This window comes from Nyctereutes procyonoides, unplaced genomic scaffold (genome assembly GCF_905146905.1).
Source record: "Nyctereutes procyonoides isolate TBG_1078 unplaced genomic scaffold, NYPRO_anot_genome, whole genome shotgun sequence".
NCBI classification, from domain to species: Eukaryota; Metazoa; Chordata; class Mammalia; order Carnivora; family Canidae; genus Nyctereutes; species Nyctereutes procyonoides.
Window position 1 is genome coordinate 20,621,456 of NW_026575131.1, and position 25,803 is coordinate 20,647,258.

A 25,803-nucleotide genomic window follows, 5' to 3' on the forward strand; every position below is an offset into this window, starting at 1 on the left:
CGGCACCCAGGTGGATGCTGACCAAACGTGTGCTGATGTGGATGGCCCCGAGCTGGTTGCAGAGGCCAACCATAGTGGCCTGTTGAACTTGGGTGCTGGAAACTCAATGTGGTGGGCTGTTTGTGACAGCTGGTACAGATATGAGCCTGGGATCAGGAAATCCCCATCCCTTCCCACTGACACTCAGAGAGGTGGCTGGCAATGGTTTTAGAATTCTGTCTGAAAAACAGTTAACCTGTTAGGAAATGATCTGGAGGGCCAGCAGGACTGGCATTTGGTTACGTCTCTGTCGCCTTTCTCTCCCCTTCGTGGCTAACACTCCCATGGCTGGTTGAACAGGTAGCTTCTCACAGGGCTGCCCCTGCCGAGGGAGGGATGCCTTGATGTCTCTGGGTATTTCTGTCCTGCCTTGTATTCTTTCTAGTTGCCTGCCTTACATACTTCTTCTCATCTCTGTCTCCTTACTTTTATCGCAGATCTATTTATGTCACAAGGAATAAATGCTTATTGCTAAATAAATAAATAAATAAATAAATAAATAAATAAATAAATAATGAGGGGGAAAAAACAAGAAAAAATGCATATAGGTAAGAAGGAAAAAAATACCAAAATTGTTTCTAGTAACATTTTGTGGTATTTCCTTCCATTGTTTTTCCAGGCATGTGAGTGCACACACCCATCTATAGTTTCAAAAATGAGCTCATACTGTACATGCAGTTTGGTGGTTTGTCTTTTCTATTTAAAATATATCATGGAACTTACTCTGATACGCATCAAAAAACAAACTAGATGGATAGAGATACATGATTAGGCAAGTGGAGCAGCATGTTAATATGTAGTATCTAGGAGGTCTGGAGATAAGGTTTACTAAATACTTAAAGTGCAGCATATAAAGAGGGGACATCTTGCTATACCATTAATGTAGATGTATGTCGTATATTTTAATGGCACCACAGCATCGTCTCCTATGGATGCGTTGTCATTTACTTTGCCCGTTTCTTATTGGTTGGCTGTTGAGGTAATGTGTGTGTTTCTGTTGGGGGGTGGGGTATGGGGGCGGTGGTATATTTGTGTGCTTCCATGAGCTGAGTGGCTAGTGGACCCCCCTCCCCCTCCATCTCCTTGTGTTTTCAAAGGAATGGAACTGAGTATAGGAATTGGGAGGGCCACTCCCGTACGGCAAGAGACAAAGCACCTTTGAAATTCCTACTTTTAGTTTTACTCTTAGCGTGTAGACAGGTGGTACATTAATTTTCTCGTTGGTTTGCCTATATTAAGCAGAACAATATTTTTAATTAGACAAACATATTTAACCCAAAATGTGTTTATTCTCTCCTGTCTGTTTTTTTTTTTCCAATCTGTGTACACTGTGAGTTGGTCGTAGGGTGCCCAGGTGCCTGCGCTGAAGGTAGAGGAGGGGAGGGGTAGTCAGCCTGCAGTGGACTCACAAGATAAGAAGGCGTGAACACGGTCTCACTTGGGAGCACAGCCCCTGTGTGCAGGACCCATATTTTCTTCCTGTATTCTTTCTTCCTGTTCTTTACTCAGGGGGATGGCTTGGTTGCATCGTTTTTGAAGTATTCGGAATGACACACGCCTCTGGGTTCACTTTCACCGCCAGGAGTGGTGGGGGTCTCTTCTGACCCATCTGTGGTTCCCTTTTGCATTACATTCCGGTCCTTGGTCTGGCCCACGTTGACTGCAGTGCCATGTTGCTTTCCTTCCTTAACAGAGTCAGAGTCTTGAGTACACAGCAGATGCAGCTTTTAGCCTCTTCAATCAACCAGAATGTGAAGTACGACAGGTGCTTCAACCACAGGAACCTGTCCTCACCCCACTCGGTAAATCCCATGATGTTTTTTGCACCAGAGTTTGGGAGAGTGGTTTTGAGCACTTGAAGAGTTTGGGGCAAGGCATCTGAGACCCAAAGACATGAAGTAACTTTGCCAAGGGCCAATGCTTGATATCTCCAGATTCCGCCAGGCCATGCTGCCCACTCCTCTTGGGGAGGGACATAAGGATTTGGAAGAGATTGCCAAACAAGAAAAAAGAGCGATTTGTCTAGAAAACACAGGTTTGTCAATTTGAAGAGTGGAAGAGGAGCCATATGCCATTAGGGCAAGATGCTGCTCTGTTTGGAAGCACTTCTACCCCCCGTAGCAGTAAGAATATTCATGATCATTACGGGGAATTTTGGTCTTTGCACATCATTCACAGCGTGGGGCCTTCTGATGGGTGTTATGTCACCTCTCAGCTGGTAAGCTGGTTATTGTAGTCTTTGCTGCTCTCTCCCTTGGATCCATTTCTCCATGAAACTCGGAAGCTTACAGAGATGAAGTGACTTGCCCAGGCTCATAGCTGTTAGTCCTAGAGGCAGTCCTGGAACAGAGGCTTTCCTCATTCATAAGCTGCTGCTCATTTGTTCTGCGACACTGGAGGAGGACCTTAAGTGTTGATCACTGCTTTTTATGGGTCATTCCCTGTAAGGCACTTGGCCAACCACCTGTCAGCATCAGATAGGCAGAGATGACGGTCAGAAAAGGCTATTCAGCTTCTGTAATTCCAGGACAGGTTTGTCTTCTCTGGAGGGAGACCTGGAGCAGGTACATAAAATATAAGTCAGTGTAGAAGTCCTTATATTGTGTTGTGTTGAACGTAACCGCCAATACTCAAAATACGTGAATTTCAAAGTTATTTTACATCATCTGATACCCCTCAGACAGTGTGTGGATTCTGTTCTGTATCTTTGCACACTCTGAACAATGGAGCCCCTCAAACATGCTCTAAAACCCTGCATCTCTTGTAGTAAAAGGCTTGTCTGTTTGCCCTGTCTGCTACACGGATGAAGCCACATGTGATAAGGATCAGCATAACTCCAGGAGGCTTTCAACATTAGCAGTAGGCAAGAAAATAGACAAATACCAACCCGTCTTAAGAAAAGCCATATCAGAAATGTTTGTTCTGGGAAAAAGACGTTTATTATTTTTTTATGCAAAGGACAAAAATATGATATGTATTTCAACTTCGAAAAAGTAAGGTATCAAGTAACAAAGCATATTCTGCTTAAAATCCTGATTTTTCCATGAGAGATTTCTCTTGCGACTTCAGAAGCACAGAAATCTTCATTTGGGGAAATTTAAAAAATGTAGTGTCTGACATGCGTTTTTTAAGTCCTTTGAGAATATATATGAAACATTGATTAGGTGTGTGTGGACAATTTGAAAGACACACAAATGCATTTTTGGGTACACAACCACAAAATGCATCTTTTGGCAAATGAGAAAAGCACAATGTCTCTTTTGAGTAAAATAGCATCAGGAATTATAACCTAAAGTTGGAAGCACACCATAATGTCTTGGAATATAACAAAATTTTGAAACAAAATTAATAGTCCACCTGAAATTTTAAAATGTTACTGTCTGAAGATATGGAAACCAAATTTTTACCCTTTTAAAAAGATTGTGGACAGTTAAGTAGGGTGAAAATATCAAAAGACCAACAGCATCTCATAATCTCCTTTCTAGTCTTAATTATTTGTCCTTTTTTCTTTTAAAGTGGAAAATAACTTATAGGTACAATTAGTGAACATTATTATGCGCCAGAGACTGTGTTTAATTCCTTCACTGTATCGTTCCTAAAACTCTGTGTGGTAAGGCCTGTTATTGGCTGTATTTTATAACCACAGGAGCTGAGTTTCAGACAGGTGGAATTACTTGTTGGGGCCACACAGCTTTTAAAAGGCACTTTTAAGAGACACTGAGACTTGAACCCAGGCAGTCTGACCCCAAAGTTAAAGCACCTAGCTACGGGTATATGTTACTTTTACTTAAAGGTTTTTTTGTTTGATTTTTTTTTTTACAAAATATTTTATTTATTTATACATGAGAGACTGAGAGACACAAAGAGGCAGAGACCTAGGAAGAGGGAGAAGCAGGTTTCTCACAGGGAGCCCGATACGGGACTCCATCCTCTGACCAGGGATCATGCCCTGAGCTGAAGGCAGATGCTTAACAGCTGAGCCACCCAGGTGTCCCTACTTCAGGATTTGTTTTTGTTTTTCCCCCTATTCACTTCAGAATAGCCTGAGATCTCTTTGTTGTGAGAGAAGTAACTCAGACTTAATGCTTCCTTTCATCCAAATTGTGAGCCTTAGTGCAATCCTACTACTGTAGACAGAGTCACATGCTTCCGGCATCATGCCTGCTGAAGAGGACATAAAGGCTATTGTATTGGCACATTCATTCACTTGTTCATTTGTTCACAAGTAGATAGTTCAGTGGCAGTTACATTCCAGCTCCTTGTTTCCCACACTGGGCGTAGAGCAGTGGGTACAACCACTTCCTGATCTCATGGTGCTTACATCCTAGAATGGAAGAAGCGTATCAAATAAATGACGCTATGTTTCACAGTGGTAAGTAGTTTAAGGAAAAGGAATCAGGACGAGGAAGTGGAGAATGTGAGTGACAGGTATACTGTTTTTGCCCAGGAACTTCAAGGAAGGAAAGAACAGTGAGACATGAAGGAGCCTTGAGGATATCTGAAGGAAGAAGAGCATTTAGGAAGAATAGCAAATGCAAAGGCCTTGTGGTGAGAGCTTGAGCATTAAAAAGAAAGAGAGAGAGAGAGAGAGAGAGAGAGAGAGAGAGAGAGAGAGAGAAAAGCCTGTTATTCAAATTAATCTGTCCTTGCATATGCCTTCCTTTTCAGATAATCATATATTTCTCTGAGGAATGTCAGTGTTGGTCTGTATTGAATGGCAAGGTGCCGAACAACCTATAAACATGGCATTTCTGGTTCCAGAGATTTGGAAAATATAGAGTATAGCCCAAAAGTTTATACCCCTGAGGTACATCCTTTCCTACCCAATGGAGTGATTTATTTTTAGTGGACTGGACGCCTTGTAGGAATTGGTAACCAAGATCTCTATGTTCTATGGGGCAGTGGTTCTAATAAGATGAGAATCTGGTCCCCCTGCTTCTGGTTACACCCCTAGAGCAAATAAAAAAAAGGATTGCCTGTATGATCTGGAAATGAGTAACTTGCATTATGGCAGAGTAAAACATCTTTGAACGGTTTTGATCTCAAATCTAAAAGGTTTCACATTCGTCAGTAAAATATTGTAAGATGCTATGTTCTTAAAATTTACTTGGTAACACCTTTGCAGATTGTTAATATCGATCCATTGGAATTCATATTTTCTTGATGAAAAGTCTTCTGAAATCCACAATTTCCTGCTGGACATTCATTGCGAAATGTATATTTAAAACCCTTGTGAGTGTGCGCATGGTAACGGCTCTGTGGAAGCCTGATTAGCTGGTTTCCAATTTGCCAGATTTTTTTTTTTTTAAGTTTTTTTTTAAACCATTCTTTCTTGTTAGGGAGCGCATAAAGGCATCAGAAACCCACTCAACAGCATTTCATTTCTGATATCCCTCAATATGGAATAAACAATTAAACTGATTTGAGTATGAATTGTCTCCGAAATATCCCCTTTATGCTTGGCAGCCCTATGCAAAAATTTCTGCCTGTTGCAAATTGAAAGTCTTCAAGTTGCAAACCCCCCTGAAGAACGGTTTTGATAATAGGGACGTTGTCAGACCCTTAACTCCGCCGCACGCTGCTGGGAGCCTCCGGAATAACGTTTAATGTAGTTGTCGGGCAAGGAGTCGTTGGCAGCCATGAGGATCCCTGCTTGAGTGCTCCCTTTCCTGACGGGGAATATAGGGCAGTGATCAAGCAGAGGGTCTCAAAGGAGGTCTTCAATCACCGGGTAACATGAAGAATGGGATGTACACAGGCTGCCGGGGAAGCGAGCACAAAGCTCCTGAATTGTAGAGAGACAGATAATTCCTGTATGAACACCCAGATGACTGGGAACCTATTCCTTATGGATTAAACAGTACCCGAGGACACTAAGGCTAATAGGAAATGCTGAAATGGAGATTTTTTTTTTTTAGTCTCTATTTTTGCACTGTTTATGATCTGCCAGCAGGAATATTTCACGGCATTAAAGGCATGGCCAGAAAGCAAGAAGATGTATATGTATATACACACTTATACACACACACACACACACACACACACATACACAGTTCCTCTGTATCTTCACAACCCTGATATCACATATGGCCCTTGCGGACGGAGTATTGTGTGTTGTTTAGTCTTGGAACTTCTTTTAAAGATAGGATGTCATTTACAATCTTCAGGCCATATGTTTACTCAGACTTAAGAAACACGGGCTAATCTTTTTCTATTTTGAGGAGTAATAAATTGAAAAGATAATTACATAATATGGTGCATAATGTAACTCTGGCTTGAGCCATATGTGTTTAATTTTAGAGAAACATGCGTGATGACAGGTTATGAAGGATGAAACTATTTTAGTCTTTTTAGGGATTAGAAGCATGATTTTTTAAAAAGAATAAGTGTCCCTTATTTCCCCCCACCCTCCTGACTTCCCCTGAAAAACAACCCAATACACAAACTCAGTGAAAAACACTCTACTGAAAGCAGTTTGTTTTTCTGGTGGCCACTGGCAAAGACAATTCAAGTTAGAGGGCATATTATTTTCAAGCTCTTGTAAAATGAGATGCAGGCTTCCGTGTGCTGGGGGGGGGGGGCGGGGAATGGGTGACATGTAGTTCCTAATGCGAGAGCAGAGTGGAGATGCTGCATTTAGAGTCAAGCAGAAATTTGTCATCTGAGTATCCAATTAGAAACAACAGCAGTTATCTCTCTCCTTACTGAACGTGATAGCGTATCTGATGTAAAATGTTGTGGCGGGAGAGGTGCAAGAATTTTCCCTTTCTTCCTTATGCAAATGTCTATGGAACACCTTCTATGAAGCTCCACACTACACTTGGCACCTAGGATGCAGAGTCAGCTAAAATACTCTCCATAAAACTCTTAAGCCAGCAGGAAGCTCATAGACTGAGACCCACTTTCATGTCACCCTCAGAACGTGTCCCTTTGCCCGTGATCCTGGCCTGAAGGCAGGATTGGCAGGTGTGGTGGGCAGAATAATGCCCCCTAAACATGTCCACGTCCTGATCGCTAGACTCTGGAAACGTGATATGTCACATGGAAAAGGGGAATTAAGTTTGCAGTTGGAGTTCGGGCTGCTCATCACCTGACCTTGGATGGGGGAGATTATCCTGGGTTACCCCAGTGGGCCCAACACACTCAGAGGGTTTTTAAAAGTAGAAGAGGTAAAACCAAAGGGAACCAGAGCCGGGCTTTGAACATGGAGGAAGGGGTGACATGCCGAGGACTGCGAGCAGCCTCTAGACGCGGAGAAACAGAAGCAAGGAGCCTCCAAAAGGAGCACAGCCATGCCAACACCTTGATTTTAGCCCCATGAGACCCATTTTGGACTTATCACCTCCAGAACTGTAACACAATAAACGTGTATGTTTTAAGTCACTGAGTTAGTGGTAATTTGTTACAGCAGCAGCAGGAAACTCCTATGTGGGAGGAGGACCACGTGCCTGATGTAGGGTGAGTGGATCAGTTGTTAGCAAATATGGCTGCATATTAGAATCACCTGGTGGAGTTTAAATATCCTGGTACCTGGATCTTGGAACCCCCAAATTCCAACTTAATTAGTCTAGGGGTGGCCTGAGCATGGTGATTTTGCAGGTGACTCAGACATGCAACCAAAGAGGTGTAACACTGATTTAGTATCAGATAAACCTGGCTTCCAGTTGCACACCTGCCTTGGGCCAGCCTGGTGTGTCAGCAAGTTACTCTTTTAGCTTTAGTTTCCCCATCTGTTAGGTGGGGATACTGTGATCTTCTACCTAGGGTTGTACGATCCTGCTGTATTAAAGGGCACGTGTCTTTCTCACAGTGATTGCTCAGTAAATGGTAGCTACTGTTTGGACTCTTCTTATGATGATTGGGATGCAGAGAGGTAGATCTACCCCTGATGAGATAATACTAGGTACAGAGCCTGGCTGATTTATATAGCTTGTATTCACAACTGCTTTCTGAAGTATCTTCTATTATTATACCCTTTCCATGGAAGGTAGATGGGATCAGAAAAGTTAAGCAGCTCTTCCATAGTTGCACAGGTTATTAGCCCAGGAATCAGGGCTTGAACCTGGATCTCACGCTGAGTTTGGGGCCATGCGGGCTTGCCCCGTGTAAGACTTGCAAGGCAGATGCGTGCTGTTGAGCCCCCCTTGGCGGCCTTTCACAAACCATTGCCAGTGTCAGTCCCTGGACTGGGGGTGGTATTTTGTACCGGATTCAGTCTCTGCACGATAAACCATATTTGCCCTGTTGCCTGCCGTCACGGAAAAGGAGGTTGAAAGCCATGGGAATGATGATTCTTAACAGTTATAGGCTATTTGCCTCTGTCTGCCGTTTAATCTAATCTCAGGTTCAGTTGATACTATTGATTAGGTTCTTTTCAAAATGGTATGCGGCATATGGGGCTTCTCTGTGTGGGGTAAAATGTTATTCTTCTCCTCCGTGAGTTGAGAAGAAAAGGTGAAAGTATACAATTAATTTGCCTGCACTTTCTCGCAAATTGTATGCTGGATTTCTGTGAAATGCTGTATGGAACAATATCCCAAGCAAATTATTGTTATTTACTGTGACTTTTGCCTGCATATTTAAAGTCAACAATTATGTTTCTTTTCGGTACTTAATGGCCTTTGTACAACATTTTTAGAAACTTGGTCAGGTGTCACTAGGAAAATCCGCACTTGGACCCTGTGATTCTTGGGAAACAAGTTAACAATATCAGAAGTAACAACCAAGTCCTGTTTCTAAGAGGAAAAACACAGTAGCCCAAGGCACGGTTCCCTCTCCCTTCCTTTAAGGTAATTAATTAATTATCTGTAAGCCACTGCCCTGAATCTCATTTGTTTTAGGCAATATATAATCTTTTGTCATCCTTGCTTCTGTCTCAGTATCACTGAGAGCGAATAATGAAATTGAATTTGATAAATTCTTTTTTCTTCATATTGCATGGATTTTGGTGGCCGTTTTGGCATCTTTGGAATTCTGTCACTCCTTGGGTCCTTTAGATAGGAAAGTCTTTGGAAATTGACAATTGACCTGTAGTTGGCACACAATGTCGCATTAGTTTCAGGTGTACTACATAGTAATTCCGCAATTATATACCTCATGCAGTGCTCACCAGGGTAAATGTAGTCACCATCTGTCACCCGACAATGTTATTACAGTATTATTATGATATTATTGACTGTATTCCCTTTGCTGTACTTTTCATCCTATGACTTACTTGTTTTATAACTGAAAATTTGCACCTCTTAACTCCCATTCAATGATTTTTGTCCATCCCTCACCTCTCTCCCCTCTGGCAGCCACCAGTTTATTTTGTATTTATGAGTCTATTTCTGTTTCCTTGGGATTTTTTTTTTGTTTGCTCATTTGTTTCATGTTTTCTGTATAAGTTAACTTGTATTTATCTGTGTAAGTTAACTTGTATTTATCTTTTTTGTGTCTGACTTATTTCTCTTAGCATAATACCCTCTAGGTCTATCCGTGTTGTCATGATGGTGAAATTTTGTTCTTTTTTATGCCTGAATAATATTCCAGTGTGTGTGTGCACCTACCACATCTTCTTTCTCTTTTGATCTATCAGTGGACACTTGGGCTGCTTCCATATCTTGGCTACTGTAAATAATAATTAGTAATCATAAGGGTACATATATCCTTTTAAATTAGTGTTTTTGTCATCCTCAGGTAAATAATCAGAAGTGGAATTACTGGGCTGTATGGTACTTCTATTTTTAATCTCTTGAAGAACCTCCATACTGTTTTCCACAGTGGCTGCACCCACTTATATTCCTACCAACAGTTCACAAAACTTCCCTTTTCTCCACGTCCTCGCCAGCGCTAGTTATTTATGGTTATTCTGATACCAGCCATCGTGACAGGTGTGAGGCAATATCTCACTGTGGTTCTGATGTGCATTTCCCACATGATGAGTGATGTTTGGTATTTTTGCATCTGCCTCTTGGCCATCTGGGTGTCTTCTTTGGCAAAATGTCTATTCAGGTCATCTGCCGATTTTTAAGTTAGAGTATTTGTTTCCTTGACGTTGAGAGGAAAGGAAACTCTTTCTCCTAGAGGTGGGGCATGTGTGTATCACATCAGTAATTTTTCTCTATAATCCCTGCCCAGATCCTGAAATAATGCCCTCTTGTGTGTGTTCCACTCACCTTAACTGCCATGTAGCAGCCATCAACCTGAAGATTTTCAGTGATGAGCCGCATATATTTTTTTAAGCTGCCTCCTGTTTGGAGGTCCAAAGCAGGTTTTTTGTTCTAGCAGGGGTCCATAGTCCTTGCCATGACTGGAACTGACAGGAGCAGCTTATGGCCAGCCATGTGTGGATGTGCTAGGATTTCATGAATTTGAAGAGATCCCACTTCATTATTCCCAATTTCCAGGAACTTCAGATTATGGCACTTCCAACCAAGAAGCAGAAGCAAAAAGCCAGCAAGCCCCTCAAACTAGATCTTCTCTCTTGAGAAACAAGTCTGGCTTTCCTTATCCAACCTCTTATCTAATGAAAGAGTGTGAGGGATCCCTGGGTGGCACAGCGGTTTGGCGCCTGCCTTTGGCCCAGGGCGCGATCCTGGAGACCCAGGATCGAATCCCACGTCAGGCTCCCGATGCATGGAGCCTGCTTCTCCCTCTGCCTATGTCTCTGCCTCTCTCTCTTTCTCTCTCTGTGACTATCATAAATAAATAAAAATTAAAAAAAATTTAATGAAAGAGTGTGCTTGGCCCAACTGTATGTAAAAAGACGACCTGGTCGATTGCATGATCTTCATACCGTCTTTGGAATAAATTGACAGGAGGATGGAAGAGGCACCTAAGATGTGCAGAAGTTAGTGGAAAGTACAAAGACCAGCCAGCCTTCATCCCCTGTGTTCTGTCTACCTTGAAGTTGCTAAGGACAGGTTTTTCCTCTTTGCTCCTGGTTATATTTAAAAGGAATACAACATTTCAGTTATGGCCAGGATCCCCTTTTATCTTTCCTGTTCTCTTCCCCAGAAGCAAATGCCAGCAGGAGTTTGGGCTACCCCATGCCATTACATTTTCATAGGTGTGTTTACACAGAGAGCCTTTGTTTCTTTTTTTGAGTATTTTGTCTATAAGTTTAGCATCAAACTATATTGTATCCTTACTACTTTGTGCTTTTTTATTCAACCTTGATTTTATGAAAGATTAGTGTTAGTGTGTAGAGCTTTAGCTTTGCCCAAAGTCTACATGGTATCCTGTCACGGAACCATGCATTGTGCTTATTTATTCCAGTGTTGGTGGATTTTGTTTTTATTGCAGTGAGCACTTTTGGCATGCATGAGACCGAGAAGTAGAATTACTAGGACAATTAACTGTACTTAACTGAGGGGTGGCTCCTCAGGTCAGACCTTGCCTCCACAGCAAGTTGAGGAAGATGTAGATGTGTCATATCTTCCCTCAGGGAGTCTACAGTCCACTGAGGAAATGGAGGAGGATAGCTCTGGCTGTCCAGAACTGCTTATTTGAGCAGGACTGTATCGGTGCCCTCAAGAGGAAGATCTTAGCTCTCTAGTATCTTGTAGCAGATAATCCAAGTTGCATTGTGTCCATTGATTTCCTCTGTCTGAATAGAGAGATCCCACTATGTTGTTTGAATGTTGAGAGCCTCGTTTTCCGTGTCAGGTAGTGACAGGGTTTAGAGAAGGAAGGCATCCACCAATTAATCCAGCAAGAGAGCCCAGCGAGGGTTGTACTTACTGCACACAGACTGGATTTGAGCTTTCTCAGCCATTCCTTTTGGGGAGCTAAGAGAGCCCCAGAGAGAAACGTTTGAAGCAAGAGCACACAAAAATAGGGCGAAAGAAAACAAAAATATAAGAATAAAAGGGAGGAAGAATTTCTGAGTGAATGAGGCCTCCGCTGCTCCTTCTCATCCTGAGGTGTGATATGTAGATCTGTCCCGTGCTTAGGCCTGACAGCTTGTGGGGACCAGATGAATTTTTCAGTCAGCATGAGAAATGCCATCCACACCAACTGATACCCTACCCTGGCAGCTGCCTCACTATCTTTTATCATTCCTCTTGATCCATCATCCAGAGAATGCTAGAAGGCACGAGAATGTAAGTTCCAAATAGGAATTGGTGCCTGTTTTCTATCTTGGTTTATTTTCAAAAACCTTTTTGAACTTTTGAACTGCTAGTACCCATGGGGCACAGTGCAGGGGAGTTGATAAATAAAGATAATGTTGATGTGAGTACAATTTCTTTCATATGTAACTGGAGAAGCATGTGAGTTCCAGATAAGCTTTTCTTAGAAAAAATAAAATTCTAAATGTCAAAGTTTTTTGAGTGGGGGTAGCAAGGACTCTGGTGCTAAAAGACATCCTTAGACCTGAGCCCGATGAAGAGAGAATCAGGTCGATAGCATATAGGTCAATTCAGCTGAAGCTCCTTCTGTTTTCATTGAATTTAGACTTGCCTCCCACTTATATGTTCTCTTAAAGCCTTTGCTTATTCTAATTTTACTTTCCGCTCTTGTTTGTAATGGTCACTTTCTAATTCCTCCCCCCGTATATTGAAAAATGAGGGAGTCAACTCTTAGGCAATGTGTGCCATGGATATGGGAGTCTGGATGTTCCTTCACAAAACTTCTGGAAAAATCATCCAGCTTCTGTTCTCTCACAAGGATCTTTTGAAATTGGAGGCTTTATATTCAGATAAAATGAAATGTGAAGCATTGATTCTAAGTAAATAAATGAAACAGAAAAGACCTGTGTTATAAACACCCAATCCAATTAAGTACCTGGTTTTTAGATAGTTTATTAAAATTTTGAAATAAATGGTTTCAGTGCATTTGTACCTATCCTGGATTTAATTAGCCAGTGGAGGATTTCAACAAGATTTATCTTGATATTGGAGATAGAAGTGGAATACTTCACCTGCTTGCCAAGTTTTTTTTTTTTTTAATTTTTGATTTTTAAAAATTTTAAAGAATTCAGTCTCATACCCTCCCAGGAAAGCAGTGCACTGCCAAGTGCAAGGTGAAAACTAAAAGCTTATCATTTAGAAAAAGTGTCCATGTATAGAAATAATGTTCATAATTGTTAACATTAGATTAATTCAATTTGGCATAAGTATTTCCCATTTTAACTTTTTATCACTTTTGTCTACTTAATTATTTTGGAATGAACAGATTGACGGGCAACATAGTAGGCACTTACTATATGTTGTACTAACAAATGAATATTTTTAAATAACTTGATTGAAAGCTCATCTAATGTAGAATTTCACAATAAAATGAAGGTCTGTAAGATGGGGGGAAGTCCACGTACCTGGCTGAAGTCAGACATGAAATGATTTTGCTTTTGTTAAAGTTTGAGCACATTGCCTTTTGGTTTTTTGTTTGTTTTTGTTTGTTTGTTTGTTTTTTGTTTTTAACCTATATGTTTCAGCTATATACATTTCAAAGGTGGAGGAGATACGGTAAGAGAGGACAATTCTTCATATTTCACCTCAGTGGGCTGCAGGTTATTGTAATTTTTACCTCTCAGTTCTCTACCCCTTTCTTCTCCCCGAGATGCCACTAGTGACTCAGTCTGGGTAGATCCTAGAGCTCTGGTCTGTGCAGAATCAGACATTTAATTTTTATTGGCTTTGGAGGAAAGTGTAGGGTTTTTAGAACTTTAGCAATACCTAAGTAGTTACTTAATCTGAAACCTGCTGGAATCTCTAATACTAAACTACATGGTGTGTGTGTGGGGGGTGGATATGGGATAAATGATGCATTGAAAAAAAGCTCTTATGCATAGTTTTTTTTTTTTTTCTCCACTACTTGGGATCCTTTGAGAATGTATTACCTTGTGGAGTTGACTCCTGTCGAAATGTGTATACGTACATATGCACACATCTCTATATATCTACCCATATATGTATATCAAAGTGTATTCTATTCACAAGTGTGTGCACACACATGCACATATATGGTTGTCACATTTTCTAAACCCAAATAACTCAAGAGTTTCTTTCCTAACACAAAAAAGTCACTTCTATGAAAAGTTGAAAAATAAACATTATAATCAGCGAGGCATCACAAATAACTTTTATGTCTAAATCAAGCTATTAAATGCTTTTTTATTTTTAAGTAGATAAGGGAATAAAATAGCTACATAGTTCATAAAGTGGTATGCCATTACTGCCTGCTGTGCCCAAGAATTATGCCAGCTTTTTACACTCGTGAAGTAAAAGCGGATTAGAACTGTGATCAATGTATTACCCTATATTTCTTATTGTGCATTATATTTCCTTTTTGAGCACCTTTGTAGACTAAATGGCTACTAATGACATAATTACAATTGTTTGTCACCACCATAATGCGTGATTTCCTATCTCATCATGAAGATGTAAGTTAGATAAAAGAGGAGTTTTGGCAGGAAGACAAAGTGCAGTGATTTATTAAAGGCCAGATGTGGTTGTTAAAAGCTTTTCTACAGAAGGCTCAATTGAGTGATGTGAAATAGGAATGAAATCGCTCTGCACACCCAGCCTGTGGTTCTTGGTGTGAGTGACATAGTTGCTCATGGAAGCATGACAAATGAGCCACATGTTTTATTGTTGTGTACAAATTTTACATTGGAATTTAAACAGGGTGAGAAAGGTTCCCATTAGCTTACACCAGCAAAGTACGTGTTTAAAAGAAACTCATGAGACTCAAGTGCTGGCGACATCCTTCCATTTGTTTAGTGCCTCGTAGCGAGAATGGTGCGGTCTTACGTTTCTGTCCAGCGCTGTTCAGAAAGAGCGCAGGAGTGAGGGAGAGGTTCATCTGAGAATTCAAAGAGATGGGGAGCAAGGGGAGACAAGATATTACTTACACACTGTTGACATACATATCACACACGTAGACTTGACATATATACACTCAGATTCGATAGATGCTTCGAAGGAAGAGGCTCCGTTTCTGGTTTTAGTATTATTTGCACATGCAAAGCTCTGTTAAAATAATGTTAAGACCCTGGAGTGATAGAAGCTATGAGTGGTTTGAAGAGTGTTCTTGAGCTTTTGGAGGAGGGAAGGGAGAAAAATAAAAAGAAGAAAACTGTGATTTCTTGAAGTCATGCTCTGGTCAGAAGGTAGTGATCTGTTTCTCTATACTTCCTCTCTTCTCTTCCCCCTTTCTCCGCCTTTCCCTCCTTCCTCTCCTTCACCCCCTCCCTGTTTTTCCTCCTCCTTCTTCCTTAACTTTCCTCTTAACTTTGTATGGAAGAGAGTTACACCATAGGATGGGGGTCTGTGTAGCGTGGATCCCGGAACTCTGCTGGAGATAGAGATTTTCCTGTCTCTTCCAGGCTGGAGCGAAAAGTTACTTTAAATAGTATAAGTGGAAGACCTAGACTTTTTTTTAGATGAACTCTATGAAGCTAGCGAGAGGTTTGGTGGGGTGTTCATAATGCTGTGGCCTGCCCTGTCCTCTCAGTGGAAAGTACAAGGTCCTCCTCACGTTCTCTGTCGTAGAAGTCCAGACTTGATAGTGCTTGTAGATTTTACCGGACTTGGTGATTACATGTGTGTTTGTAATATTACCTAATGTTTATTCCCCGTGTCCGGTCTGAAAGTTCCACGCAGGCAGGAATTGTCCTGTCATATTACCTGACACATAATGTACATTTGGGAAGTATTTGTAGAATGAATCATAAGAACCACTTGGACGGTAGCCTGCATTCGGCATATCGCTTGGAGATCCCTAGGAAATCCATCCAGATAAAACTTTCCCAAACTGCAAATACTTGTCCACATAAATAATGGAGCAATGTAGATGGCTTCTTGCCGTCCCCTTAATTTAAAGTTTGGAGGCTGAGAATCCAGTTAGGTCCTGGCCCTTCCAAAAGTCTCCCAGGCACCCATCATGTAATTCCAGAGACTGCCACTTGATGGCTCGTACCCAACCCTTTGACAATTTAGAAAATTGAGTCAGAAAAATAAGCATGTGTTCTCTCCCCCTTGACTGTCTCTTTCATTTAGAATTTACATGTTCTTTATGACTCATGTATTAGCCCTTAAATAGAGAGGACTAACATAGAAATGCGGGGAGTTAAGTTTCAGAGACATAAATGCTTAGAACCAGGGCTGCCATCATGATAGTGAGACCCATATAGCCAACCCAGGCCCCGTGATCAAAAAGGCCCTGCCCTTGTTTGAATTCACTGCTGTTACCATCTTGAAATTCTTCTTTTTTCCTTTTTTTAAAAAAAGATCTATTCATTTGTCAGAGATAGAGCACAAGTGTGGGGAGGAGCAGAGAGAGAGAGGGAGAGTGAAAGAACCAGACACCCTGTTGTGTGCAGAGCTCAATGTGGGGCTTGATCCCATGACCCTGAGATCATGATCTGAGCTGAAATCGAGAAGTCAGATGCTTAACCGACTGAGCCACCCAGGTGCCCCACCATCTTGAAATTCTTAATAATTTCGCATGAGGGGTGCACATTTTCATTTTACACTGGACCCCACAGTTTTTGTAGGTGACCCTGCTCATACATATATGTTCTTTCGTTGTAACCACATGTGACTTTTAAGCTCCTGACTTTCTTTACTGTGCCAGAACATCTGTTACTTGAGACCAGGTTGCTCAGGCCTGATCATACCTGACTTTGGCTTCTAAAGGCTTTATTCAACACTTGTTAGGAAGCCTGCCTTCCCTGGCCACAAACCAATGGGATAAGAACGTTGGCTTTGACTCCGACTTCTGGGTTCAAATCCTGGCCCTGCAGGGAGCATATTACTTAAACTTACCAGGCTCAGTTAGTTTCCTTATTTGCAAAAATGAGATGATAATAGTGTGCTTACCTCCTTAGCTTGAAGTGAGAATTAAATGTGATAGTGTCTAGAATAAGCTTCCTGGGTACCTGGCTCAAGGTGAGCATTCAGTCACGACTAGGTATTGTTGCAGTCACCGCACCTCACATTTCTGGTCACTCCCAGCCCTCATTTGAGCCTCCTGCTTCTGTGGTTAGTGCTCCACTGAAGTTGCAGGATGGTCACTGTGCTTTGATGCTGTAATGGGCCGCGCTCAAAGTTTCTTAAAGCCTGGTACCAGAGTTGAAGGGAGGCCTTGACACAACTCTGCTCACTGCCTCCCCCTCACTGAAACCCTGGCTGCTGCTTCTCCTCAGTGCTTCCTCCTGTACGTGGAATGATTGATTAACATGGAAAGGATTTGTATAACCAAACTAAGGATTCTGTAATCCATTTCTTTTTTTTTTTTTAAGATTTTATTTATTTATTCATTAGAGACACACAGAGAGGCAGGGACACAGGCAGAGGGAGAAGCAGGCTCCATGCAGGAAGCCCAACGTGGGACCTGATCCCAGGACTCCAGGATGGTGCCCTGGGCCGAAGGCAGGTGCCAAACCACTGAGCCACCCAGGGATCCCCACTGTAACCCATTTCTGTTTGCCAGTGGTCCAAAGATGTTTCTTACACAGTGTATCTTTTGCAGAGCATTGAAAACACATTTTGAAGCAGACAAGTAATTTGTAAATAGAATCCCCTCCCCCATTCATGCAGAAAATTTGTGAAACATTGACCATATCAGAGGGACTTGGGTTTTTTGGAAAGGGAGGATATGTTATTGGGGTCTGATGTGAGGTGGGATATGGTCTGTTCCTTTACCTAACAAATAACTATTAAAAAGTTTGGATGTCAGGGGTGCCTGGGTGGCTCAGTGGTTGAGCATCTGCCTTTGGCTCAGGGCGTGATCTTGGGGTCCTGGGATCGAGTCCGGCATTGAGCTCCCCACGGGGAACCTTCTTCTCCCTCTGCCTGTGTCTCTGCCTGTCTCTCTCTGTCTCTCATGAATAAATGAATAAAATCTTAAAGGAAAAAAAAAGTTTGTATGCCAGGTATTGTTGGAAGCCCTGGGAGTGTAACTGTTTACAACCGCACAAGAACCTTGCTGTTGTGTGGCTCACATTCCAGTAGGGAATAGATCCTAAACACAGCAAAGCACAGTGTCAGATAAAGTGCTATGTGGAGAAAGAAGGGCGATGGAATAAGACTGCCTCTCGGCCACTTTAGACAAGGTAGCCAGGGAGTGCTTCTCAGGGGAGGTGACATTTAAGCTGAGATCTGAATGGCAAGAGGGAGACAACCAGGAGGAGAGTGGAAGATAAGCCTTCCAGGCTTAGGAATAACTAGTGCTAAGACCCTTAGGTGTCATTTGCTTCGTGGATTTGAGGAACAGAAAGGACACCAGTGTAGTTGGAATGAGGTGTATAAGATAATTTGCAGAGAGAAATTAGTTGGATCCTGGTCTTGGACTCTGTAACCATGATTATGTTATCTCTGAGCTTTGTTGCTTTATTATTTTCAAATTGAAAGAGAACCAGGAATCTGTATAGTCATAAACTAAATAGTTGAGTCAAGTGAGCAGTCTCTGGGTACTAACTAGAAAGAAAATGGATGATTTTACCTGGATTTATCCACTTCAGTTCTCTAAATAAGAAGGATTATCCAAATGGAGCACTGGAATTGGAGTCTCAAGACAAATCTCAGCTCTACTGGGCCAAGATATTTCATTTCCCCCAATGAATCCTATCATCATAGATTGATAATGCTTTTGACACAAGGTTAGTATAAAGTTGAAATGACTTGGGGCTCAAAGTGACTACTGGGTAAATGCAAAGTCATATGCAAATACTACGTAGCTGTTGTGATTGCTAATCCTCAGTTGATAACCTTACCTGCTAAAAATATCTAATTTAAAAAAAGTAAAAATGTATTTTACTATCCATTAAGGAGTTCTTCTGTTACATATGGAGAGATCTAGCAGATGAATTCATGATGTCTATAGTAACCTTATTCAGTAAGTAGTTCCTAGATATTGGCTCACATTCACAGATAACTCTTTTTCAAGATCTATAATGTTAGAGCATAGGGTCCCACCTATGGCATTCTGTCTCCTAGATTACTTATCTCTTATCTGGACTGACTTTGAAATATGGGAAAGTTCAAAAGGAAGGTTTCTGTTAGTTTTAAAGACTTGTCTTTAAAGAGGATCACAGTAGTTTTTATAAGACAGAAATTCCATGCCTTTCAAAAATAACTCCTGGTCACCTTGGATTTGAGCTTGTGGAGATGAGCAGTTTACATGATGTTCTTTGGGAGAAGGTAATTATTGTGGAAATTGGGTCTAGGTAGTTGACATTTTTGATGGAGGAGTAGGCTTTTGTCTCCATCCACTTCTTAGAAGCTCTTGCTCTGCTCAGCAGGATGTCTATATGTGTCAAGGAATCAGCGAGGATAACAGATTCCATCAGAAGGGTTTTCTAAGATTAGTTTTAGGAGCCATGTAAGTGGCACCAGGGAATCTGAATTTTAAGATTTTATACTTTTTTTATTTCATAGACATCCCTTGGAAAGATGATCTCAGATTACTGGAAGACTTTATTGTTAAGTTTTAGAGAATTTTGCATTCTGCTTAGAAAGTCATTTTAGAGTTTTATTAGAACATTTACTCGCAATGGTGCTAATTATTTTAAATATGACCCTGGAAATGGGCTATGTCAGCTTGAAAAGACTATTTTTAACAGAATTTGGTTTTAAAGGCAGGTTTTATAGACATTATAGTAATACCATTGTTATCTAATTAGCATCCACTGTGCAAATGTATGTGATATTAGAGAAGCAAGTATACATAAAATTATAAATTGTGACATTTTATGAGGTTTTTTTTTATCATGAGTCTCACACAGTCATCATTACTTAACAGTGTGAAATGTGGCCTTAGACATTACATCATGTAAAGACCAGGAGACCAAAAAAAAAAAAAAAACAAAAAACCTGAGGATCAATTTTTGATTATAATAAAGTTTTAGTATGAGGCATTTCTGAATATGTGTCAGGAACATGAGTCATGATTTTCACACCAAACCTGACCTATTATGATTATGTTTCAACTTCAAGGGGTTTTCAGTATTTAAATTCTAAACCTAATTCTAAGGTTTCAAAATGATTCACATTCAAATCTACTTTTATGTTTTATAATTAAATAAGAAAATATTGCTTATACCTACATTTTTACTATTCTTGGACATATTATAATTATTTCTTTAATTTCACCAATAAAATAGCCCATTTCTTCATTAGTAAATTACAAGGCTATCTCAATAAAAGAAAAAAAAACTAGTGTAAATGTGGCTTGCCATCTCAAATCGTCACTCAGTGTGGAATTTCCTTTCGTTAGTTCTTTTTGTAAAATGTGAGATACTTTCTAGGTAAATTAATCCCTTCCAAGCGGTAAAATCACTTCCTTTTTGGAAAGAGTTATTAGAGTTGTCTTCTTTATAATCTTAAATACCACTTATGTTAGAGTGAACAATACATGGGAAAATTACACCAGTTAAAAAAAGAATGATCGCGACCCAGGCCAAGTACATTGCAATTATGTGTTCATGGAAAAGTGAGCTTTCTACCGGGAAAAGCGTGATAGAGATGCCCATGAAATTTCCAAAGTTTAAGTATTTTTGTAAATTAGGTTGTTCCTAGTTAAACAGGTGGCTTTAAAGGCTGGTTTCACTGTTGTTTTAATCATAGTTTAGTTACCATGGAGAAATATGCAAGTTAGCATTTATACACAGAAGTGAAATTTATGCTGCATAGATAATAGCCTAAATTTAGCTTGACTTAAGTTTACCACTTCCTTTTTTTTTTCAGCAAAAAAGAATAATAATATATCACATATATCCATTAACAAGTTAATTTCTTTAAATGCGACTGCTATATTTTTAGAGGATTTCTCTTCTCAAGCATCCACGGACCACTTCTGTCAATGTGGCTTCTCCCAGTGCTGAACATAATAGAACATATTATGTGTGATTTGCTCGAACTGTGTCATCCTTAGGCTTAATAAAAGACTTAGCTAACTTTAAAATCCGTCATGTGGTGCAAAACTAATATTTGGACATGTTGGCATCTCACTGGGTTTTGTCAAGGACTATTATTTTGTACTGAAAATCATCACAATATGTCCCGTGGTCACGGGACCAACCGGATTGCAGACCCCAGCAATGGTTTCAATGACCATTTGGTTATATTTTCTCTAAGGGAAATTCTGAGACAAGTCTTTGTCATGGACCGTTTCGGTGTAACTGTCCTCTCAGCTGGGTAATAGATTTTTCACCCTGAATTACGAGGTTCGTTTGTGTGGAATCCAGCAACCGGGAGCTGCTTTTCCTGCCATTTGCTTTGCCCGGTACCTCCGAGCGAAGGCTAAGTTTTCAAGGACAAATGTAGTAAAACTGTCCTGATCCAACATGAGGTCCCCCAGCACGGAGAGAGAGCAGCAGATCCCTTTCAACACCAGCTGTTCTCACAGATATAGATTGCTGCAGTGAAATTTTCTTAATATAATTCAGGAAGCTCTAGAGAATTCTCCAAAACAACTGTGCCAACAAGGAAAATGTTGAATTTTTCATCAGCTGCCCAATGCTGAGAGTTAGTGGGCAATCCGTTCATTCATGACCAGATGTTCAGTGTGGTAACGCTCTGCAGTTAACTTGAACCCTGTGGCCTGTTTACCATTGGCTGCAAGGACATTGGCAGCAGCCTGGCATTGGAGAATTGAGGCCCGCACAAGCAAAAGACCAAAGTGTGTGTCTGTGGCTTCCTGGTTTTCACCAGCGACCAGACAAGGTAGGGAGTGTTGACAAAGGGGAAGGACATCACATCAATCATCCTGGAGGCAAGAAGATTTTGCTATAGGATTGTGTCTTGGGGGAACAGTTGGCAAAATCTTAACACTCTTTTTTTATTTGGGAAGAAAGGAGGTCTTTGTTTAGTTGGACAGGTTTTTTTTTTTTTTTTTTTTTTTTTTAACCTGTGTCTAAACCATCAAACTTTTTGCGGTGGGGGCAGTAGGTGTGGGTGGTTAAGACAGTAAGAAAAAGGTTTCTAATTTTAAGCTAGGGGAAGTCAATAAAGTTGACTCTTAATATTGAATCCTTACGAGGTCCAATCTGGAATTGGGAATATGTGATATTTTCGCCCTAGGTAAACTTTCTTATTATAGGTGGGGAATATTTAGAGCTTCCATTCATACAGAGTCACCATTTCCTCCATATACATGTGTTGCACCCAGGACTTTTTTTTTGTGAGCTGTTTTAAATAACAGTGTTTAGGGGAAAAGGGGGAGTAGATGGAGTAGGGGTTTTCGAAGAAACACTGTGATTTTCTACCTTGGAAAGGATTCTTCCTTAAAATGATTAACTGTGTTTGATTCTAGAATTGCAGCATGCCAGGCGCAGGGAGGCAGAATTTCATAACAGATAGCTTGTCTCAGACGGAGGGCTCTTTTCTTTTCGCCACCATGGCATTGCGCAATACTTTTTTTCTTTTATTGTGGTGAAATATACATAACATGAAATTGACCAATTTGACCAACTGCGTGATAATTCTAACTATTATTTCAAAGCACTATGGGAAAAGGAAAGTTAAAAAAAATCTTATTTAGCCATTTTTAATTTGTGGCTTAAACGGTACTAACCCAACAAGAAGTTGGCCTTTGTTTACTTGAAAGTAGAACAGAAAGTCATCATGGTGTAAGCCTCTTTTTTTGGAGGCTTGAGTGGTTTTCTCTTCCCTACAGAATCCTTGACTCGCCCTGGCACATCCCTAGTGACCGCCATCCTTGGGGGCACACAGGTAACTTGGAGGGTCTGTGGAGCAGAAAACCCTTGGAGTAATAATATTTGCGTTGGCAGAGCTTTCTGCCCTTGGTTTATGAGTTGGAGTGAACACTTCCTTTGCATTTCCTGCTTACAGGGAAAGCAGGTTGCATGTCGCCCTGAGATAGGGAAATTTCTCATCATTCCCACTTAAACCTGAACCTTGCTGGCCCTAGAAGCACACTGAAGGAGTGTGTATTTTGTCTGTCTGGGTGATTTCTTTGAAAAGTCCCTTGGCTGGGGGACTTGGAAAGAGGAGGTTTTGGATTAAGGCAGGTACTGAGTGAGGGCTGCTGAGATGCACGGGGAAGGCACCGTGTTGTTTTCTGGGATGCTAACTTGCTGATAGAAACGCGAGAACCAGTTTACAGTAGCTCTGACACCACTGTTACCTTTCTGCAGTCCTCTCCAGCTGCTCCCAGCCCTTCGGATGCCTCCGCCATGCACACAGTTTGTTCTTGGGTGTGAAAGCAAACAGTATTTGAGTTGGCAGCGACTTCTCTTTCAGTAGAGTTTGCTGCCTCGGCAAGAAACCGCAGCAGGAGCTTTCTGCTGCTGAAGATTTCCACTGGCAGGATGGCCTTTTCCCACATTTCCTTGGTTTAAGGAAACAGATTTTTGAACTTTTTTTTTTTTTAAAGACAAAATGCCAACATATAACAGCTGGAGTTAGTATATAATTTATGGTTTTCACTTTATGTTCTTGTGGATATATAAAAATTAAAAATCTGCAATTATTGTTAAATTATGCAAGTTTTTGCAGAAAGGATGATTAAAAATAGACCCTCTGTTATGAGGAATTCAAGAAAGTCATTGTTACCCAAACAGGTATTCTCAATTATTCTATCTTTAATGGTTTTTAATTGTTATAATTTACTCATATTCTATTACATCTCTCAGAGGAGATGTTTCTGAAAGCTCTTTGTTTTTCCTTTGAGGAACAAGTAGGAGTTTGTTCATTTGAACCTCTTTAGCTTTTAAAAAAAAAAACGTGTTTTATTTTTTATTTTTTTACACGTCAGCATGCTAATCCTCACTCCAGGTAACCCTTCCTGTCACAGGGGATCTGTCTGGTGAATCTTAACTCTAAGAAACATTCTCAGACCTGCTACCTGTCAAGGTGATTGTTATCCAAGCCTTTGTTATGCCACGGAACCTACCTCTTGGGCAAGCTGCAGTTTTCCTACATTTCCTTCTCTTGAAGTTCATCTCCACACCTTCCAGATTAAGGATATATATTCCTCATTGGCTGGAGGCCTTGGCTGACCTGGTAATTTATCAGTATCAGGAAAGAATGCAGCCAACCAATAAAAAGTGACTGAATGTTACCTTGAGACAGGTAGTGTTTTTGTATTTTTGTCCTGTCAATAGGGACAATGTTACCTTGAGACAGGTAGTATTTTTGTATTTTTGTCCTGTCAATTGGGTTTTTTGTTGTTGTTGTCATTGTTACTTCTTTTTCTATTAAAAGAGATAAAGACTCTGAGAACCTTTATTAACACCCCCAAAAGCCAGACCTTTAAAGAAAAAGTGGCACTAGCATTTGTGCTTTCTTGGTTTCTCAGAAAATAAAATAGGAAGTGAAAAGGCCATTCTCCTTGGTACAGTGTGTTACTATAAAGATCATTCGATCTACATGTTAGATTTAGGGTCAGAACATTAGCTGTGATGAATAACAAGGGAAAAAATTTTTCTTTTCTTTTAGAGGGTAGTGGCAGTTAATCATTTTTATCTGCCCGCCTTGTAGACTTGATTAGATTTATGACGTATGCCGCATGTTTATGGCATTTTTATTATATGTTGTTAATTTGTTGTAACTGCCACTGCATTTTTTTCTTCTTCCTTTTTCTCCCCAGAGGACTCTTGAAAGCAACTAAGTGTCAACTGTTACCTTGTGCTTTGGGAAACTTTATTTAATTTTTAATTTTAATAAAAGGCATAATAGCCTACTGGTCGAAAAAAAAAAGTGCCCGTGGTTACAATGTGTATCTTCACACAAAATGAAAACTTGCAGTGTTTTCTGTTAAACACTTGTGTTTTTTTGTTGTTGATGAAGTATTGTGCACTCAGGCTGGGTTGTGAGATTGTGCATTGATAAGTCATCTCACCTGAAACCTAGGTGTCGAACATGAGCTAAACTGTGATTCTCTTTATTATAGGAAAGTCATATATGTAGTTTTAAAATCACTGCTAGGTAAGACAATTGGACGTTGAACATTTAAGCTGCTTCAAGAGTCAGGCAGTTGAATGATGCATTTTAGAACAACACACTCTTTTTTAGCTTACTAGCTCTCAGAATGGATATGGAATCTGTTAAATATAGAGGCAATTCTTTAAATAAGGCCGACAGTTAAAATTGGGAAGCAGGAGAATTAGATTGGAAATGATTTATGATGAGTCTACAGGACATTCAAAAAATAAAGTTAGAAAAGGAAATCCACTGGCTGGATTGGCTACATGACAGCAAAAGATTTTTACTTTTCATCCCTTTTGAATTGGCTGGATATATAGGCAATGCACGGAAACAGACTTTCAGGCAGAAAAATTGAGGGAATTTTTTTTGTTGTTGTTGTTAGTGTATGTTCTGGCATTGGTTTGGTATTGGCATTATAAGCCTCTGACTATAACCAAGTCAGTTTCTTGTTTTGACAGTTACAAACTTTTTCAATAACCGAGAACCACCCATTCTCTTAAGAGCATTAGACGTTGAAATAAATAGAAGCTGAACTGAACAGCAGCTTTGTTTTTGCCATGCAGCAGGAACATATGGGTCCTTAATAAATACCATTTGAAGATGACATGGGTGTGGTTATTGAGCTGATAATGTGTAATAATCACAGATGTGTATGTCACTTTCAAGAAATGGTATACATTTGCTCCACTCGCCTGTAAGGGGTTTATATATATTCTGTGGAATAAATAATACGAATTCAAAGAGGCAGATTACAGGCAATATTAAGTCATTTAGGTATGAGGTGGTTTCACTGGCAGCTGAAACTTGTTCTCATGGTGGCTTACTAACGCATCTAAAAGGCTTATTTATAATGAGAAAAGAAAAGAGGTATACTTTTAGATATTTTAGG

The 25,803-nt window shown here is 40.4% G+C and overlaps 1 protein-coding gene across 8 annotated transcripts in view; it reads left to right on the forward strand.

Moving 5' to 3' along the window:
* The window catches only part of FOXP1 (forkhead box P1), a 582,432-nt gene that overhangs the window by 159,207 nt on the left and 397,422 nt on the right, over positions 1-25,803 (forward strand). Inside the window, exon 1 of one of the 8 annotated variants that reach the window (XM_055342937.1) lies at positions 1,825-1,841. The exons of the other annotated variants lie outside the window; for them this stretch is intronic. The gene's annotated coding sequence lies outside the window, so the exon portion shown is untranslated. Of the gene's footprint in view, positions 1-1,824; positions 1,842-25,803 lie in introns of those variants that run through there. 8 annotated transcript variants of the gene reach the window in all.